General features: G+C 42.6%; 1 pseudogene; it reads right to left on the bottom strand.

Moving 5' to 3' along the window:
• Nucleotides 1-9,558: 9,558 nt before the first annotated feature.
• LOC141133945 (gastrula zinc finger protein XlCGF66.1-like) lies at nucleotides 9,559-11,684 on the bottom strand (annotated as a pseudogene).
• Between the last annotated feature and the right edge of the window lie 7,953 nt (nucleotides 11,685-19,637).

Raw genomic sequence — 19,637 nt, 5'->3', positions numbered from 1 at the left:
CCCAAATTTTCAAAAAACATTTGTCATTGGGACAAAAAGTGAGGTGAAATCTTCTGAAGAGGAGCACAGACAGCAAAACAAATGTCACAGGGGTGATAACCCTTCCCTATGTTTTCCAAAAAACTTAAAATAGATTTTTTTGGCTGGAGCTAAACACATTAAAAATGTACCATTTCAAAATTACAAACAGATTCTACTTAACAACATACCTACAGTCCCTGTCTTGTTTGCACCGCCTGTATACTGCTGTTCAGAGTATATAGGGCCTGGTGGCCCCACGCCTTTCCTGTTTTTAATTTAGGTGCAGGGTTCCCCTTAATATCCATACAAGACCCAAAGGGCCTGGTAATGAACTGGGGGGTACCCATGCTGTCTCACTGAATTTCATCATTATTGCCAGGACCCGACATTACATTAAAGCTGCAAGCAGTTTTAAATGACTTTTTTTCCTTTAAAAATGACATTTTGTGCAGGGACTGTTCTAAGCACGGGAAACACGCGCCACTTTACAGGCATACTATAGACACCCCCCAGGTACCATATTTAAAGGAATATTTCACTTTTTTAAAAACTTTAAGCATCACTAAAATCACTGCTCCCAAAAAAACGGCCGTTTTTAAAAGTTTTTTTTGCATTGATACATGTCCCCTGGGGCAGGACCTGGGTCCCCAAACCCTTTTTAGGACAATACCATACAAATTAGCCTTTAAAATGAGCACTTTTGATTTCAAACGTTTGAGTCACATAGACGTCAATGGGGTTCTAACATTCGTGCAAATTTTCTGCCTGTTCGCAGGTTCTGGTGCGAACCGAACCGGGGGGGTGTTCGGCTCATCCCTACTCCATAGTAGTGCTTACCCTAAACACCCCCTAAAACGTGTAAAAATGTTATTTGTGTGCTTAAATTCAGGCAGAGTGCCAGAGGCATTTTTTTGGGTCCCAAACTCATTTGAAACCCTCCCTCCCCCAACTGCTATGTCAACCGATACCAGTCCTCTATCTGCTGACTTTGCCAGACCCATACACACTATACCTACCTGTTTTGTGGTCATTTTTATGGATGAATTCACCAAAGCATGTAATGAAAGGGCCTGCCTGAATACTTTCAACTGCTACTGTTTAAAGTTTTGTTCTCCTATTATTTTGATAGGTAATTGCAGAATGTAAAAATGTGCTTCAATTTGTAGAGTGTGTATTCATGTTATGTGCAAACGTACTAATTTATTTTGCACATACTCGGGGTCATACTATTACAACGATAAGGGGTTTAATAGTATAGTGATGTTGGCGGTGTTGGCGGTGGTGTCGGCGACATACGAGTTTCTCTATTGTGGACGTGGGGAAGACACGGGGAAGAATGGCCGGATGTCGGATGGTGGAGTCATCGCCCAGACCGAGTTCTACGGACGGCTCCAGAGTGGTGGCTTGGGATTGCCGTTCTTCTTTTTTGCTGATGAAGCGTTTGGGCTGGATGATCACCTGATGCGGTCGTTCCCGATGAGGACCCTCACCCTGGACCAGAGGTTTTTTAACTACTGGCTGGCCAGAGCCAGAAGAGTGGTGGAGAATGCTTTTGGGATAATGGCCAGCTGGTTCCGCCTATTCCTTACACCAATCAACATGGCAGAATATAAACTTAACCATATAATCCTCGCATGCTGCATTCTCCACAACTTTTTAAGGAGAAATTCTATGAACTATGTGGTCTCAGTTGGGCCTGAGGCCAGATTTCAAGACCAAACCCTGACAGCGCTTGAAGTTGGTAGTCCTGGCTTGCCCCCCCAAAATGTCCGTGAGGTTCCTCTACAATATATGGAGTACTTTGCAGGTAGGGGGGCCATTGATATGCCAGAAAATGTTTAAGAAACATTTTTAAAATAATTTTGTATTTTAAACTGAAATAATATTTCCTTTGAGTAACTGCTTGTGTTTATTTTAGCTGTCTCCTAGGTTATCCAGTGGGCTTTTCTTTTTGGCCATTTTCTTCAATAGTGCAAACATAATTTCTTTGATACATGAGGTGACAATCTCTTCTTCAGCTAACCATTATGTTGTGGGTCTGCTACACACACACCTTCTTTTTGTTGTTAATGTATGTAATGCATTAATGATAAAAATATTCATCATTTACAGCACCATTAATTATTTTTTTGGAGTGACGAAAATGGCCTTATTGTTGCAAATTATAAAGCACTGTGGGTGTTATTTACTAAAAGAAAATCCACTTTGCACTACAAGTGCACTGCAAAAGTGCACTTGAAAGTGCTCTGAAACTGCACTGAAAGTGCAGTTGTAGTGCAAAGTGGATTTACCTTTAGTAAATAACCCCCCATGGTCACTGTAAACACCGACTTACTAAAAAAACTGCTATTGAGCATTGAAAGAAGCCACACATTGTTGAGTAGAAAATTTTTTACTCTGTGCACATTCACATGTGCGTTGGAAAAGGGTTTTTGACCAACATATTTTTGGAATTCATTTTTTTTTTGGACAGTAGAAATATCCTTTTTTGTGGTAAACAGGCATGAACAGGCAAAACATGTTTTTAAAACAAAGTTCTACTTTGATAAATTGAAGGCAATATCAGAAATTAGTATGTCCAAACTGTGTTGATATTGCCTTCATCAGATGAGGTGATGTCACCCCTTTGAAAGCCAAATTTTGAAGATGCACACAAAGTGAGAGTCAAAATGAGGATTTCCCTCCTGATCCCATGCCTAAGGTCAACATGTGCTAGCTCCCATCATGGGGGATCAATGGACGTGTTTCAGGGGTACAACCCGTTCCTCTCATCTACTGAGAGGAACGGGTTGTTATCCCCGAAACACGTCCATTGATCTCCCATGATGGGAGCTAGCACATGTTGACCTTAGGCATGGGATCAGGCAGATTTGGCAGATAGCACATGTTGACACATTGTGTGCATCTTCAAAATTTGGCTTTCAAATTTTTTGAGAAAAGTTAGAAAAATAAAAACAATTTGAAAATATTTGGTGTGTTTTAGATTCTGCCTAAAACATCAATGATGTTTATGAGTCTTTTTTCCACATTCATTGATGTCTTCCTTGATCTTCTGTAAATCCCTATTGCACACCATGATCTCCCCGATGAGGATCTGAACACTTGCATTTGTGAAATGTGTTTCTTCTTCCACGACATCCACATCACCTAAAATAAAAAACACACCATGTATTATAAATATGCAGGCATCCATCTATTACCCGAAGCTGTGATTTCAGGCACTCACCTGTTGTGGTCACTATTTTGCCCACTTCATAAACCTCTCCTTCCTCCACATCCTCTGGTTGTGGTGTGGGGATTTCCCCTATCTTTAGGTGGCGGGGGGGTCCATGGTGTCCTCTGATGTCCCGAGTCTTTTCTCCCCTATGTGAATAAAAAAAGGTATACTTAGTACACAGATATTTGAGGGCAGAAATAGGAATATGAAACATTGCTTGGAAGTGTCGTACAATTGTCTGTTTTGGCAGAGTTCCAAGCTGATGACGTGATTTTTTCCCTTTCTTCAAGCTGGAATACTTACCTTTTTTGGTCAAGTTTCACACATGGAGACACTCCTAGTACCCACTGGAGCACCTGTGTGGGATACCTTAAAAAGTTTGTTCTGGTGTCCCACACTAGTGCTCCTGCGTCCAGATGTGTAAACAGCTGCTGAGTGTCCTCTCCTTACACTGAATCAAGTTTGCATTTCATTCTAGTTACAAACACATCTAGACAACAATGTACTAAACGTCTTTGAATACAAATAGGCCTGAACAAATGTAGTTAACCTGTATCTGCCAAAAACATCGTACTAGTGGGTGAACGAACGATGTTTACCACGAATGATTACTGTGCCCACGAACCTGAAAGTTGTCATTTTAAACTGTACAACAGTAAAGAAAAGCACATGGAGCAGCACTAAAGTAATAATAATAATAGGAACACACGACAACTACTTACTTTTTAGAAGCAGTTTGCGGATCTTTCTGTACTGATCATGCTCCCTCAATTTCAGGTCTGACCAGCGTTTTCTCAATTGCTCCTTGGATCGTCGTACCCCAAAATTCCTGTAAAGACTTCTTACAACTTTAGTCATGATCTTGGCCTTTCTCACATTTGGGTTTAGGTACAGTCCATAGTCGGCCCTCTTCAAGATGTCCACCATCTCCACCATCTCTACAAAGGACATATTTGAGGCCTTAAATCTCCTCTGGGATCAGGACATTCGTGGTTCCTGGCTTTCGTCATTGCTGCTGTCTTCATGCATGTTCTTTCTCACCATGTGCTCTCCCACTGCGCCAAAAGAGATCACATTTATGTCCCCAGGCTGTGGTACTATGACAGACTGCATTTTCTGGCAGACCAGAGGGAGCCCAGGCCAGCACTCTCCAGTCTTCCCTCAACACTTCCTTCCACCCCAGCTGAGGCTTCCGACATCCAACCTGGGCCTTCCAGCCAGGAAGATGTGGAGGAGTCCAGCTTGAGCTAGGTATAGCATTGTTCAACATATTTTGTGTCTAAAAATTAATGACGTTAATTAGATGTTATTATTGATCACTAATTTCTGATTTAACAAAGTGTTTTACATATCGATAGATAGTAGTGACCACAAATGATTGAGACAAGAATGAAAAATGCTGGGGTCAGAATGATAGTCCTTTCTATTTATTAACATTCAATTTGCAACAGTCATGAGCTGAATATTGTGAGTGACTGATGAACCAAAAACTAAAACTATGTCCCTTTTTCATACACAGGAAAGCCTCAGCCAGGAGGAGGCTGTCGAAAGTGGCAGCCAGCAGGTGGCGGGGTAAGTGGCAGCCAGGAGGTGGCCGGGCTCAGTAGCCAGACCAAATACCAGGTCCCTCCCCTCCACCTTAAAAAAAAAGGCCCAGGAAGGGGAGGAACCTGGAAGAGGCAGCACTTTGGCTATTTTGGCAGGCTACTGCGGCCCTCAGAACTCCCCCCAATCTTCAAGAAGACTATGCCTGCATGGCAGCCTGCAAAATGCAGGAAATGGAGGAGGGCCAATGCCTCTTCTGTGAGGAAGTTATCTTACAAGCTCTAAATAAGGGGTTGAGGGGCGAACTCACAAGCCAAAGCCAGGTTTGTGAGTTCGACCAACGTCCTCCTCCTCCACCTCCTGCCACAACCCAAACACCAGAGCCACAGCCTGGAAGCAAGCCTGGAAGCAAGCGTGGACGGAAGCATTGAAGTAAGACAAGAAAGTGATGGCCTGGGTTCAGTCTGGTCTGACAAAAGACACAGGCTCTTGTAATACCACAGCCTGGGGACATATATGTCATCTGCTGCTGTTCCTGATCTCTTGTAGTCCTGGACCGGATTGTGCTCACTATTATATGGACTCCTTATGCTACCAATTTTGGCTGTAAAATAGTTGATGTGTTCCCTGGGGTACAAAGGCTTTGCCAATATTACCAGTTTATCCAGCGTTGCCTTCCTCTTTATTTTGTTATGACCCCTAACAATTGGCTATTTTTTTTCGCAAATACTTGCCTATGTGTTTTACTTCAAAAAGAACAGTTTGCTTGTGAGTAGGCAGGTACATTTCAAAAATACAATGTCAAATTAACAAGGAACACCAACACCAAACAGACTCCTTGAGGTTAAAAATACAAGTTAATAATGGTGTTGTGGTAACTTGACAGTCAAAACAACAAAAAATATTATGGAGATCAGTAGAAAAAAATATAAAAAAAACAGGAGATCTTGAGGAAAAAATAAAAAAATAAAAAAATGGAGATCTTGAAAAATAAAAAAAATAAATAAAAAAAAGATCACTATAAAAATAAATTCTAAATATTATTATGGAGATCTGACGAAAAAAATAACAAATATTATTTAGGAGATCTCGAGAAATAATAAAGAAATCAGTTTGTCAGAACTCTGTGTGAATATCAGCAGCAAAACAACTTTATTATTCTAGCATTATAAAGAGGAAGAGAATGCGCTGCATTAAAAGATTATTAAATTTGCAGCGTGACCAATGTGCTTTTCCATTACGAATGCTAGTTTTACCAGAACGAGCACTTCCATCTCATACTTGATTCAGAGCATGTGTGGAATTTGGTGCGTCGGAATTGTCTACACATGCTCGGAATTTCCGACAACAGATTTTGAGAACCAGCTTTCAAATTTTTGTTGTCGAAAATTCCTACATAAAATGTCTGATGGAGCCTACATGCGGTCGGAATTCCCGACAACAAGCTCCCTTCGAACATTTGTTGTTGGAAATTCCGATCCTGTGTATGCGGCATTACAGTAAAAAACCCTCTACGTAGTTTTAGGTTAAACCTCTTTTCTTCTAATATTAATGAGTGGCCACGCGTCTTGTTAAACTCCCTTCTGCGAAAAAGTTTTATCCCTATTGTGGGGTTACCAGTACGGTATTTGTAAATTGAAATCATATCCCCTCTCAAGCATCTCTTTTCCAGAGAGAATATGTTCAGTGCTCACAACCTTTCCTCACAACTAATATCCTCCAGACCTTTTATTAGCTTTGTTGCCCTTCTTTGTACTCGCTCTATTTCCAGTACATCCTTTCTGAGGACTGGTGCCCAGAATTGGACAGCATACGCCAGGTGCAGCCGGACCAGAGTCTTGTAGAGCGGCAGAATTATCGTTTTTTTCTCTGGAGTTAATCCCCTTTAATGCATGCCATATTCTGTTTGCTTTATTATACAAGTAAAAGGCGCAAGTTTTCTAATACAGTAATATCCTGTGAAAATTTAGTGCTAGGTGTCCACAGTCTCTATAATAGTTTAAGGAGAAAGTCCGCAAAAATTCTTTCAAGGGAAACTGATTAGTTGTAATTGGGAAGGGAAGGGGGGAGAAATGGGAAAAGATTGGGATAATCCACTTTCAGGGCTGCCGTCACAAGGGAACAGAGACCATGCTTCCAAGAACTGGAAAGAAAAAAGAGGGAGAAGAGGCGCCTATGGATGCAGATTTTTAACAATTTTTAATATACAATAATTTTTATTTTTTTTATGATGCACTCACATTTCTGTAGTTAAAAGAAGGCACGGAATTATATCCCAAATACTTGGGGCTGTCCTTGGTGTGGTCGATCCCTTTAGCCCATCTGTGTGCGTCCCATGGTGTAGAATCGTGTTCAGCTACGTGTTTATTTAGCCGGCTGTGATGTGGTCTCTCCGCTGGGTAAGCATTTCTTCTCCAGGCACCGCTGAATGGTGCTCGGCCGACCGCTGTCGAGTCTATCCTCAACACAAGGCTTGGAACGCAGGGAAGTGTCCAGGCGGGGGGGATGACGGCACCGCACTGCGACGCATTTCACGAGCGTGCAAGCTGTTGATGACATAAACAGCCGCGCTCCTTTCTCAAGCTATTAGGATGGTAGCCATGCCAAATTAGGATATATAAGGGCGGGGAGGGGGAGTGGTTAAATCCAATGCGCAGTGATTGGGTAGCACATCGGAATGGAAACACAACTAAGATACTAATGGGCGGAGGGACAGTACATACGAAAATAATGCATGTTACCCAATTAAATATCCTACCCAATCACGTGTCTTTCATCTTAGCCGCCCTAATTTCACCCTTTCATTTCCTGTTTCATTCTTTATAAAGTCTGAATGCTGATGACAATCCCTCAACCTTGTATTTTTTGAAGGCCTTCTCCTTTGCTTTTATATGCATTTTTACATTGGAGTTAAGCCATCCAGGACTTTTGTTCGCTCTTTTAAATTTATTAATGGGATGCATTGACTAATTCCCTTATTTAATATGCTCTTAAAGCAAACCCATTTCTCCTCCGTGTTCTTTTTTCCTAAGATTTTATTCCAATTTATGCCTTCTAGCAAGGTTTGTAGTTTAGGGAAGTTGGCTCTTTTGAAATTCAGTTTCTTTGTATTCCCCTTATGTTTCCTATTTGTGTGATTTATACTGAAGCCAATTGACCTGTTATCGCTGTTACCTAAATTTCCCCGTATTTCCACATTCATGATCAGGTCTGTATTGTTGGTAATCAGTAGATCCAGTAGCAGTATTTCTAGTTGGTGCGTCTACCATCTGACCCATGAAATTGTCCTGCAAGACATTTAGGAACTGGCGAGCCTTAGACGAATGCATGGTTCTCTCAGCCCAATCTATAACTGGATAATTAAAATCCCCCATTATGATAACACTTTCCATCCTTGCTGCTAATCCAAATTGTGATAGGAGATCCATCTCCCCCTCCTCCCTCAGTTTAGGGGGCCTATATTATACTCCCAGTATTATTTTCCCCTTAGCTTCATCCCTTTGGAGCTCTACCCATAAGGATTCCCCCTCCTCCCTAGCTCCCTTAGTGATGTCATCTCTCACATTCATTTGTACATTATTCTTGATATATAGGCATATCCCTCCCCCTTTTTTACCCTCTCTATTCCTGCGATAAAGGGTATACCTTTGAATGGTTGCCAGCCAATCATGAGAGCTGTTGAACCAGATCTCTGAAATTCCCACAAAATCCAAATCCTCCTCATACAACAGTATCTCTAGTTTACCCATCTTCTCCACCAGGCTCCTGGCTTTGGTGAACATGCCACGTAGTTTAGATCGGTCGCATACTATCCTCTTATTGGGTGTTCCGAGATTGCAAATAGGACTTGTTACTATACTTACCCTGCGTTTATGTGTTTTGGTCAAGCTACTGCTAACGCCCCCAATACTACCCTCTGGACAATGTTCCATGCTGACTATTAAACAAAAAGAATACCTTTATTACAAATATACAATCGCAAATTACTGTAGATTGCTTACATTGATAATCCCCATACCTATAAGCACAAATACATTTTATTCATATCTTACGGAGATATCACATATGTATTGGCACATAAATGTTTATAGATAGTAGAGTCAAGTAAATACCACTTTTCATATATTTAAACTTAGATTTCCATAAAGGTTTAGAGATTACCAAATACTATTTTAAGGAGAAAACGGCCTCTATTGCCCATCGGAGATAACTTTAGTCTGTTTTTCCAGAAATAAACATTTCCAAAAAGCTATTATACTGTGATCTCTGGTGTTCCTGCCTGCAATTGTGAATGTGATGCCATAAGATCACGCCGCATGGTGACGTTATCCCGCATAGCAGGCAATGTCACCTCCAGGTCACCACAGACATGGACAATGCACTGTCCATTCAACCAACTGAGGTAGAAGGGCAAAAATCTGAAAGGCCACACTTGTGTCCAGTACCACCCAACATACTGGGCCAGGGGGCAGACCTCCGAAAATGCAACCACAATTTAGCAAGCCCACCCCCCCCAAAACCACAACATTAGGTTATTTTTCCAGAATGAAACCCTTCTAAAAAGGGTTTACAATTAGATGCCCCGATTAGATAAATGGGGATAACATAATGTGGGAGCAGAAATGATAGCAGGCACATCCCATTGGAGTTTCCAAAAAATACAAGAAGCCAAAAGAAGACTCGACCCACCAGTAAAAACCATTGTACATTTGTAAAAATAAAAATAGGCAGATGCCTCTGATGTCTAATTAGACTTCTTTTACTTGTAAAACATTTCAAACAGTCTGATCACACTGAGGACTCAGTGCCGTGTGTGTTCTCTGATATGCAACAAAGTTTCCTTTTATGGTGAAAGATTTCCCGCACTGTGTGTATGAATAAGGACTGTCACCTGTGTGAACTCTCTGGTGTGTAACAAGATCTCCTTTACGAAAGAAAAACTTTCCGCACTCAAAACATGAAAAAGGACGTTCACCCGTGTGTCTTCTCTGGTATATAATAAGGCCTCCTTTTTGAGTGAAAGATGTACTCTGTACATGAATAAGGACGCTCACCTGTGTGACTTCCCTGATGCTTAACAAGCTCTCCTTTCACAGTGAAAGATTTCCCGCACTCCGAACATGAATAAGGACGTTCCCCTATGTGAATTCTCTGGTGTGTAACAAGATCTCCCTTATGAAAAAAAGATTTTCCCTTATTCAATACATGAAAAAGGATGCTCACCCATTTGTCTTCTCTGATGTATAATAAGGCCTTCTTTTTGAGTGAAAGACTTTCCGCACTCCTAACATGAATAAGGACACTCACCCGTGTGTATTCTCTGGTGTGTAACATAGCTTATTTTATATTCGAAAGTTTTCCCACACTCTGAACATGAATATTGGTGTTTACCAATATGAATTTTCTGGTGTTCAACAAGAGTTCCTTTCAGTCTGAAAGATTTTCCGCACTCTGAACATAAATAAGGACACTCACCTGTGAGATCTTACATGGATATTTGTAATCATAGTATGTGATTGATGAGAAGCTTCCCCCTTATCAGAGGGATCCATTGATGTCTCCGGACAGGAAGGTCAGTAATGTATATTTTGTGTATTTGGATTTCCTCCTGGAGGATCCTGTGTGATGACATTATCTTCTGACTTACAATCATCAGATAATAGAATATGTCTCTCCGAGGAATTACGGACATCACATCCATTTGTGTTGATAGGCAGAGACATTTCTTTCTCTTCACTTTTTATAATCATTCCAACCTCCTCCGTGGATGGCTGATCATCCCCCACATACGTCTCTACTTCTTCCTCTTTAACCTCAGCTTTTATATTAATCCGTTCTTCACCCTGAAGATGGTGAGGGGTGGTGTGATCTTCCTGTTTGGAAACCCAGGAATACAGAGAATGGGGACATCTCTCTGGTGGGTTCCCATTACTGAATCCATCCGGTGATGTAAGGGGCGGCTGATTCTTCATCATGACGTCCTTGTAGAGATCCTTGTGTCCTTCTAAATACTCCTACTCCTCCATGAAGAAATAGACAGTGACATCATGACACCTTATAGGAACCTCTCCTGTCAGCAGCTCACTGATCTTGTTGGTGACTTCTAGAATCTTGTGATCATTGTTTCTCTTAGGTTTCAGGGAATAAGGTAAAGGCACTCTTATGGTTAAATGGTTATAAGACTTCACCAAAGGAAAACTCTCTCCAGTGAGCAGGTAGATGATCTCCAGGGTGAGGTCTAATATCCTCTCAGTCATGTGACTCGGGTCCTCCTCCATCCTCATTGATGTGATCATGTGATCCATACAAGACTCTGATCCCTCCTCTGCTGCCATCTCTAACGTCTTGTCTCTACTTCCTCACATGTGCATTTTTTTTCTTTTTTTGGAGCCTGTAAAGCATTGTAACAGTGATCAGCAGATTGCTGGTGCCATGCAGGTCTCCAACAGATCTGCCAGTGTATCTGCTTGTTGTTGTCCAAGAGTGGCTTTGTTGCTCCTCCATCCAGATTGGAGACGCCCTAAGGCACCTTTCACACTGGTATGACACGACAGTTGTACGACTGTGGATCCGACTTTGCCCTGTGACATGAAGTCCGACTTCAGTGAACAGGGATCCGACTTTGATCCCCGAGAATACCAGGCACTGTCTGGTATGGATCTATAGGGGGAACTCCACGCACAATGTTAAAAAAAAACGGCATGGGTTCCCCCTCCAAGAGCATACCAGGCCCTTCGGTCTGGTGTGGATTTTAAGGGAAACCCCCACGCCAAAAAAATGCATGGGGGTCCCCCCAAGATCCATACCAGACCCTTATCCGAGCACACAGCCTGGCAGGTCAGGAAAGGGGGTGGGGACAAGCGAGCACCCCCCCTCCTGAACCGTACCAGGCCGCATGCCCTCAACATGGGGGGTGGGTGCTTTGGGGCAGGGGGGCCCTGCGCCCCCACCCCAAAGCACCTTGTCCCCATATTGATGAGGACAAGGGCCTCTTCCTAAGAACCCTGGCTGTTGGTTGTCGGGGTCCGCAGGCGGAGAGCTTATGGGAATCTGGAAGCCTCCTACCCATTCACCTAAAAAAAATGTCAAGGATAAAATGCAGTACACATAATTTATTAAGGCAGCTCCGGCGTCTTTTCTGACTTCTCCCCTCTCTGGCTCTTCTGCCTTCTCCGCTGATGTCTTCTGCCTCTGCTGGTTCTTCTCTCCTCTCCAGGTCTTCTCTGCTGATGTCTTCTAGCCCTCTCCGGTTCTTCTCCCTCTGTCCGCTTTCTTCTGCCTCTGCTGGGTATTCTCCGCTGTCTTCTCCCTCTGTTCTTCTTCCAATGTTGACTCAACGCTCTCTCCCACTCTATTGCTGGGTGTGCGGTGTGCCACTACTTATTTTGGCATGGGGCGGGGTCACCAGAAGCCCACCCCTTATGATGTCACCGCCCATCATACCCAGGGCGGTGACATCATAAGGGGAGGGTCTCCGGAGGATGTCACTCGGTGACCTCGCCCCATGCCAATATAAATAGTGGCACACCGCACACCCAGCAGAGAGAGCGGGTGAGAGCGTCCGTCAACATCGGAAGAACAGAGGGAGAAGACAGCGGAGAAGACCCGACAAAAGAGCGAGAAGACAGCCCTGTCTTCAGCACAGGCAGAAGACAGCGGAGAGAGAAGAACAGGAGAGGGCTAGAAGACATCAGCGGAGAAGATGCGGAGAGGGGAGAAGAAATTTGAAGCGAAGCCGAAGCTGCCTTAATTAATTACTTTAAAAACCTGTGTATTGCGTTTTATTTTTGACACTTTTTTTTAGGTGATTGGGTAGGGGTACAATGTACCCTAAACTGATTCACATAGGGTGGGGGGCCTGGATCTGGGGGCCCCCTTGTTAAAGGGGGCTTTCAGATTCCCATAAGCTCCCCGCCTGCAAACCCCCAACAACCAATGGCCAGGGTTGTCGGGAAAAGGCCCTTGTCCTCATCAACATGGGGACAAGGTGCTTTGGGGTGGGAGGCGCAGAGCCCCCCTGCCCCAAAGCACCCACCCCCCATGGTGAGGGCATGTGGCTTAGTACGGTTCAGGAGGGAGGGGGCGCTCGCTCGTCCCCACCCCCTTTCCTGACCTGCTGGGCTGTGTGCTCAGGTAAGGGTCTGGTATGGATTTTGGGGGGACCCCACACATTTTTTTTAGCGTAGGGGTTCGCCTTAAAATTCATACCAGACCGAAGGGCCTGGTATGCTCTTAGAAGGGGAACCCATGCCGTTTTTTTTTTTTTTAATTTGGCGTGTAGTTCCCCTTAAAGATCATCAGAGCATAAGTCGCATGCCAAAGTTCAGTTAAGACGGCAATCCGACTTTGATCCGACTTCAGTGATATTCAATGGGCTGAAGTAGGATCAAAGACGGACTAAAGTAGTGCAGGGACTACTTTGAAGTCGGCACGACTTGAAGTCGTACTAATATGCATGGTTGTCATTGGAAATCATAGGGAACGACTTGTCATGCGACTTTGCAGTCCAAAATCCCAGTACAAGTCGTACAAGTGTGAAAAGGACCTTAGTGTGCCACTGGCCAAATCACCAGGTAAAAAAAAAAAAAAAAAGGAAAAAAGGACAAAAAAAAAAAATTCAACCATCACATTTGAAGATAGGTAAACTGCAAAATGTTAAATGTTTGGCCCCTTTCACACAGGCAGTGCTGTAGGGTCTGCCTGTCCATTTTTTCAGTCGGACCTGACCAGACCCTCCATTCTCCTCTATGGGTAGCCAGATGTAAATGTGTCCATTTACACCCTGCTGCCTCCGATCCAATTCGGCAAAAACAAACAGATGGAGGATCCATTTCCCTACATCTGGCCAGATCATACATTCGGCAGCTCCTGTCAGCTCAGTAGGGGATGAGCAGATGGATCCCCTGCTGAGCAAAACCAGATCTGGCCTGTGTGAAAGGGGCCTTTAATTTTGTGTTTAACCTCTCCCCTACCACGCTGTAGCCAATATATGGCTACAGTGTGGCTCTCCAGTTCTGGGAGGGCATTCCTGGACGTGCTCTAGAGAATGTGCTTCCCATGCACTGAGGTGCACATTGGGAAGTGTCTGTGATTGTTGTGTGCCTTTGACACAGAGGACCAAAGAACAGGGTAAAGGGCCAATCACAGCAGCCCTTTACCATGTGATTAGCTGTGTCCAATCTTCATCAGTGCCTGCTCATCAGTGCCCATCAGTGTATCCTATCAGTGCTTATCAATGTCGCCTCATCAGTCCCCATCAGTGCAGCCTCATCAGTGCCATTTCACCAGTGCCCATCAGTGCCGCCTCATCAGTGCTGCCTTACCAGCGCACATCAGTGAAGAAGAAAGATGACTTAACGTATATACTCGAGTATAGGTCGATCCGAGTATAAGTGGAGGCCCTAATTTACCACAAAAAAACTTGGAAAAACTTATTGACCCGAGTATAAGACGAGGGTGAGAAATGCAGCAACTACTGTATGTGAAAAAAGAGGGTCAACAATGCCCAGCTGCAGCTGTATACCTCCCTGTGTCCTGTGCATGTGTCCCTGTGTATGTGTCACCTACCTGTGTCCTGTGCATGTGTCCCTGTGTCCTGTGCATGTGTCCCTGTGCATGTGTGCATGTGTCACCTACCTGTGTCCTGTGCATGTGTCCTGTGCATGTGTCCTGTGCATGTGTCCCTGTGTATGTGTGCATCCTACCTGAGTCCTGTGCATGCCTCCATGTGGCGATCTCCATCCTTCGTGTACCGCTCTGCACCGATTAGCGTGTGATAATACCATTCGGCCATTCTACTGTTCAAAAGCCACGCCTCCTCCTCATCCGTGATAGGCAGAACACTCCATTTCCCAGCAGTCAGCAGTCAGCCTATCACGGACATTCTCTCATCCTCATACCACGGATGAGGATGAGAGAATGTCCGTGATAAACTGTACACTGACTGCTGGGAAATGGAGTTTTCTGCCTATCACAGACGAGGAGGAGGCCCGACTTTTGAACAGTGAATGGCCGCTGAATGGTAATAGTACAAGCTGGCCGCCGTCTGTCTAAATGACATGCTGATTATGTAGGAAGATGGTGGTGACTCGAGTATAAGTCGAGGGGGGCACTTTCAGCCCAAAAAAAGGGGCTGAAAATCTCGACTTATACTCGAATATATGTAAAGAGAAAAGGCCGATGGCCAAACGCTGCGCTAAAAATTGATATTTAACTCCTGGTGTGGCTGTCCATCTTTGGGTTTTTTGCCTTCCCTGCCAACAGATCACAATGATTAGTGTTGCCAACTATAGCCAGCGGCACTAATCTTTTTAGGAAAAATCCAACAGGCTGTTTGTACACAAGTCGATCGATAGATTGTACAACCAGAGTGCCCATATATGGATTTAAATTCCACTGGTCCCTGCTGAACCAGACAAATTTCAATCCATGCATGGCCAGCTTTAATATCATTAATATCTGTTGTTCTGACTTTTTTTTAACCTTCTAATTTATCCATCAAAAACCCATAAAACTCAGAACACATTAAAAACTTAAAGTATTTTTGCATTTTGAATGCAATCCAACCCCCTAAACGTATATAAGATACTTATTTAATCAAATTAACAATGCATAAGATAAGTTATTTGCTCTAGCAATCACAATACTGTTAGATGGCTTTGCTCATTTGGCACATTCTCTTATAACTTAGAAATAACAATTAGACTTAATTTGGTCTTATGTTTTGTATTCTACATATTTTTATTATCATAATTTTTGCATTAGGATTGCTCGTATAAAATAAATGCATAGCTTAAATGTTGGTAATCCTCTTAGAAGTATGATAGATGACTTAAAGTTAAAATAGAAATACAAGATATTATTTTACAATATCATGTATTAAGCTGGTAAACTATAATTTAACAGGAACAGTTGAGGAAACACCAAAGGCATTTCCTTACATAATCACTATGCAGAGCATGTCCACTCGGTTAGCAGACAGTTTAAGCTGGGATGTTTTAGCAGGGAAAGCATATTTTATACTGTCGTTTGCATATATTAAATCAAGGGACCTGTAAAATGCCGTGATCAGGGGCATAGGAAATAGAGAAATCAGTCAAGGTGATGGATGAGCTGCTGTCTCCTTTATTTTTCAGAGTACTCCCTCTACCATTCAGCTTTGCTAATGACTGACACTTTTTGTCATAATCATTAGAAAAGCTATTGCCAGAAATAATAATAGGCACATTATTGTAGTCATATAAGTAGCTTTTACACAAATATGTTTTAATTGGTTATTTATTTGTAATAGCTCTTTGGTTGGAAGAAAGTGTGGGAAGAAAGCCTTTTTATTTTCAATTTAATTATCAATGAACCCAATTATATAAATTTAAGAGAGGTTAAATGTCTAAAAATAGAGAGAGAGAGAGAGAGAGAGTAAGTAATAGGATCATTTCATGACATAAATATGGGAGCTGTGATTACTGACTTGTTTTTGAAGGTACATGCCCTTGGGCTGTCAAGAATATAAGTGTTCAGCTGGTGCATAAAGTGGACCTACACTGTATCTAAGCACCACAAGCTGAAAATGCAGTTTAATTGCATTTTTAATAATTAAAGCATACTCACCCATCCATGTCTCCGTGCTTTATTTTGTTGGGAAATCACTTTGAAAAATATTTTGCTATCATTTCTAGCTATACCCATCTTGAGTAAGGGCATATGATTCATAGCATTTAATTCCTGGAATCAATCTGCCCTTAACTCAGGCAGGCAGGAGGGTGTGCTTAGCTGAGAAAGCCCTGCCACCCCTCCTCCAGGTGAAAGAAAAAATGGCCATGAAGACTCATGGATGTATGGCATCATGTTGGCCTGGGCCAGAAACCAGACAGCAATTGCAGAAATGTAAAAAAAAGGTTAAAACAAGTAAATATAATATACCTTTCTATCTATTTACTAATGCTAAAAGCATAAGAATTAAAAATAGAAAAGGTTTATAGAGAGAGTTTAGTTCTGCTTTAAAGGATAAGTGTACTTTTAGTAGGGTCAGACATTGTCCACCAGCACTCCTTCCAAGGCTTGTCTCCACTGTCCCCATTCCACTAAGATCTTCATTGTGAGTCCCACTTAGGTACACAGCTTCTTCTTTTACATTCCCCCCAGCTTAGGGAGGGAATTTTAACCACTTCAATACCAGGCACTTAGACACCTTCCTGCCCAGGCCAATTTTCAGCTTTCAGCGCTGTCGCAATTTGAATGACAATTGCACGGTCATGCTACACTGTACCCAAACTAAATTTTTATCATTTTGTTCCCACAAATAGAGCTTTCTTTTGGTGGTATTTGATCACCTCTGCAATTTTTATTTTTTGCGCAACAAATAAAAATTTTGAAAAAAAAACAAATTTTTCTTTGTTTATGTTACTTGTTTTGTAAATAAGTACGTTTTCTTCTTCAATGACGGGCACTGAAATGGCTGCACTGACGGGCACTGATAAGGCGCCACTGATGGGCACCAATGAGGTGGCACTGATGGGCACTGATGATGGGCACTAATAGGCGGCACTGATGGGCACTGATAGGTGGCACTGATGGGCACTGATAGGTGGCACTGGTATGCGGCACTGATGGGCACTCATAGGCGGCACTGGGCACTCGTAGGCGGCACTGATTGGTACTTATGGGTGGCACTAATGGGCACTTATGGGTGGCACTGATAGGTGGCATGGATGGGCACTGATGGACAAGAATGGGCACTGATAGGTGGGCACTGATAGACACGGATGGGCACTGATAGGTGGCACTGATGGACACTGATGGGTGGCACTGATGACACTGATGGGTGGCATTGCTGGGCACCCCTGTTTTGTAATGTACCACAGAGGTGCCAGTCAGTGCCCATTTGTGGGCACTAATTGGCATATTTTGGGCATATTTTTTCACATATGGATCACATATGGGTGGTCATGGGAGATGTACCTGGCCATCCACATTCTGGGGGTTTCCCTGGTGGTCCTGGGGGCTTCCCTGGTGGTCTAGTGTGGGCATCTGAGGGGAGCTGTGCTGATAAACAATCAGCTCAGACCCCCCCCCTGTCAGGAGAGCCGCCGATCGGCTCTCCTCTACTCGCTTCTCCTTTCCTCGAGTGAGGAAAAGCCGATCAACAGCTCTTCCTGTTTACATCATGATCAGCCGTATTGGACACGGCTGATCATGTGGCAAAGAGCCTCTGCCGGACTGACTCACCGCACCACCGATCACCGCGATGCGTGCCCCCACGGGCGTGCAGCGGCTGTTATCCTGAAGGACGTCATATGACGCCCAGTCAGGATAACTGAACCACCACCCAGCCGTCATTCTGCTATAGCGGAAGTGGTTAAGGGAAATGCTTTGTGCCAATGAGAGTGATACACATCAAAATTTCAGCAGAGCTGAGACAGGAAAGAAAGAAAGAATGGAAGGACTGCTGTTCATAGTGTCTGGCCCTAATAATGATAACTACTAAAAGTACACTATTCTAAAAGATCACATCAATCATTGCTAAAACCTGCAACATTGATGTTTAAACTAGCTATAACCATAAATAAATTTTTGCATGATTTTTTTATTGTTCATGATTACACAATGCTGTATCCAAATAATAACTATAGACGTCCATTGTTCTGTAGATATAGATTGTTATGAACAGCAGACAATTCTTGGGTACCTGGATTGTATGCCTAATAATTGTCCAGGTAAATTAAGACTAAAATCTCCTTTTGCAATAGGAAAGGCAAACGACTGTAAACTCTATGAATATTACAAAGAAGCTATTGCACAGCTCGAAGACATTTCCAATGAAATCAAAATGTAACACAAAAATGTCTGTCATCCAAACTATATGTTCACTCTACAGGTATTATATAGTTCACCAACTGTGATCTATGTGGTGGCGGAGAAAACTTTAAAAAGTGTTGAATAAATGCTTGGTATGCTTTTTCAAAAGATGCCCGGAGAACAGCATGCCCTTTAAAACATAACGTTCTTAAAAAATCCAAAAACAAAATGGTCAGCTTATCTGGCAAGTATCAACATGCATTTCACAGCTGCTCTGCCAAGCAAAATATTGATGCAAACATAACCTGAAACAAGTGCAATAAGGAGTATTTTTATGTACCTAAAAGTTGAAATAGATTGTCAGCTTCTCTACCAAGGAAAATAAATCTGTAAACAGAGTCTAGCACAGTTTTCAAAGGCAATATGTCGGTATTATCTGCCTCATGCTTGTAAATAAGACCCTTGCCTGGCTAAAAATATAAATGAAACTATTTTTAGAATAGAAAAAAACAAAGCATCTTCACAAATGAGGCATGTCATAAAAATGAACTTTTACAAGCAAACCCAATTTCCCTATTTCACATTGGCTCTTCTATTTGATGAAAACTGTAACAATAGTATCTCATTCATTCAACATGACTAGATCTTGACTTAGCTGTCTCTAAAATTTATTTTATTTTTATTTATTTATTTCAGGTACTTATATAGCGCCGTCAATTTACGCAGCGCTTTACATATACATTGTACATTCACATCAGTCCCTACCCTCAAGGAGCTTACAATCTAAGGTCCCTAACTCACATTCATACATACTAGGGATAATTTAGACAGGATCCAATTAACCTACCAGCATGTCTTTGGAGTGTGGGAGGAAACCGGAGTACCCGGAGGAAACCCACGCAGGCAGAGGGAGAACATGCAAACTCCAGGCAGGTAGTGTCGTGGTTCTCTAAAATATTGATATCCTAATGATATTTAGCACTATATTATATTTTGAAACATAATTAAAACGTACTGTTACATAGTATAACAATGTGAAAGAGTGATCATGTTATAAAGC

The sequence above is a fragment of the Aquarana catesbeiana genome, linkage group LG03 (assembly GCF_042186555.1).
Source record: "Aquarana catesbeiana isolate 2022-GZ linkage group LG03, ASM4218655v1, whole genome shotgun sequence".
NCBI lineage: Eukaryota > Metazoa > Chordata > Amphibia > Anura > Ranidae > Aquarana > Aquarana catesbeiana.
This window is presented reverse-complemented; position numbering and strand designations above follow the sequence as displayed.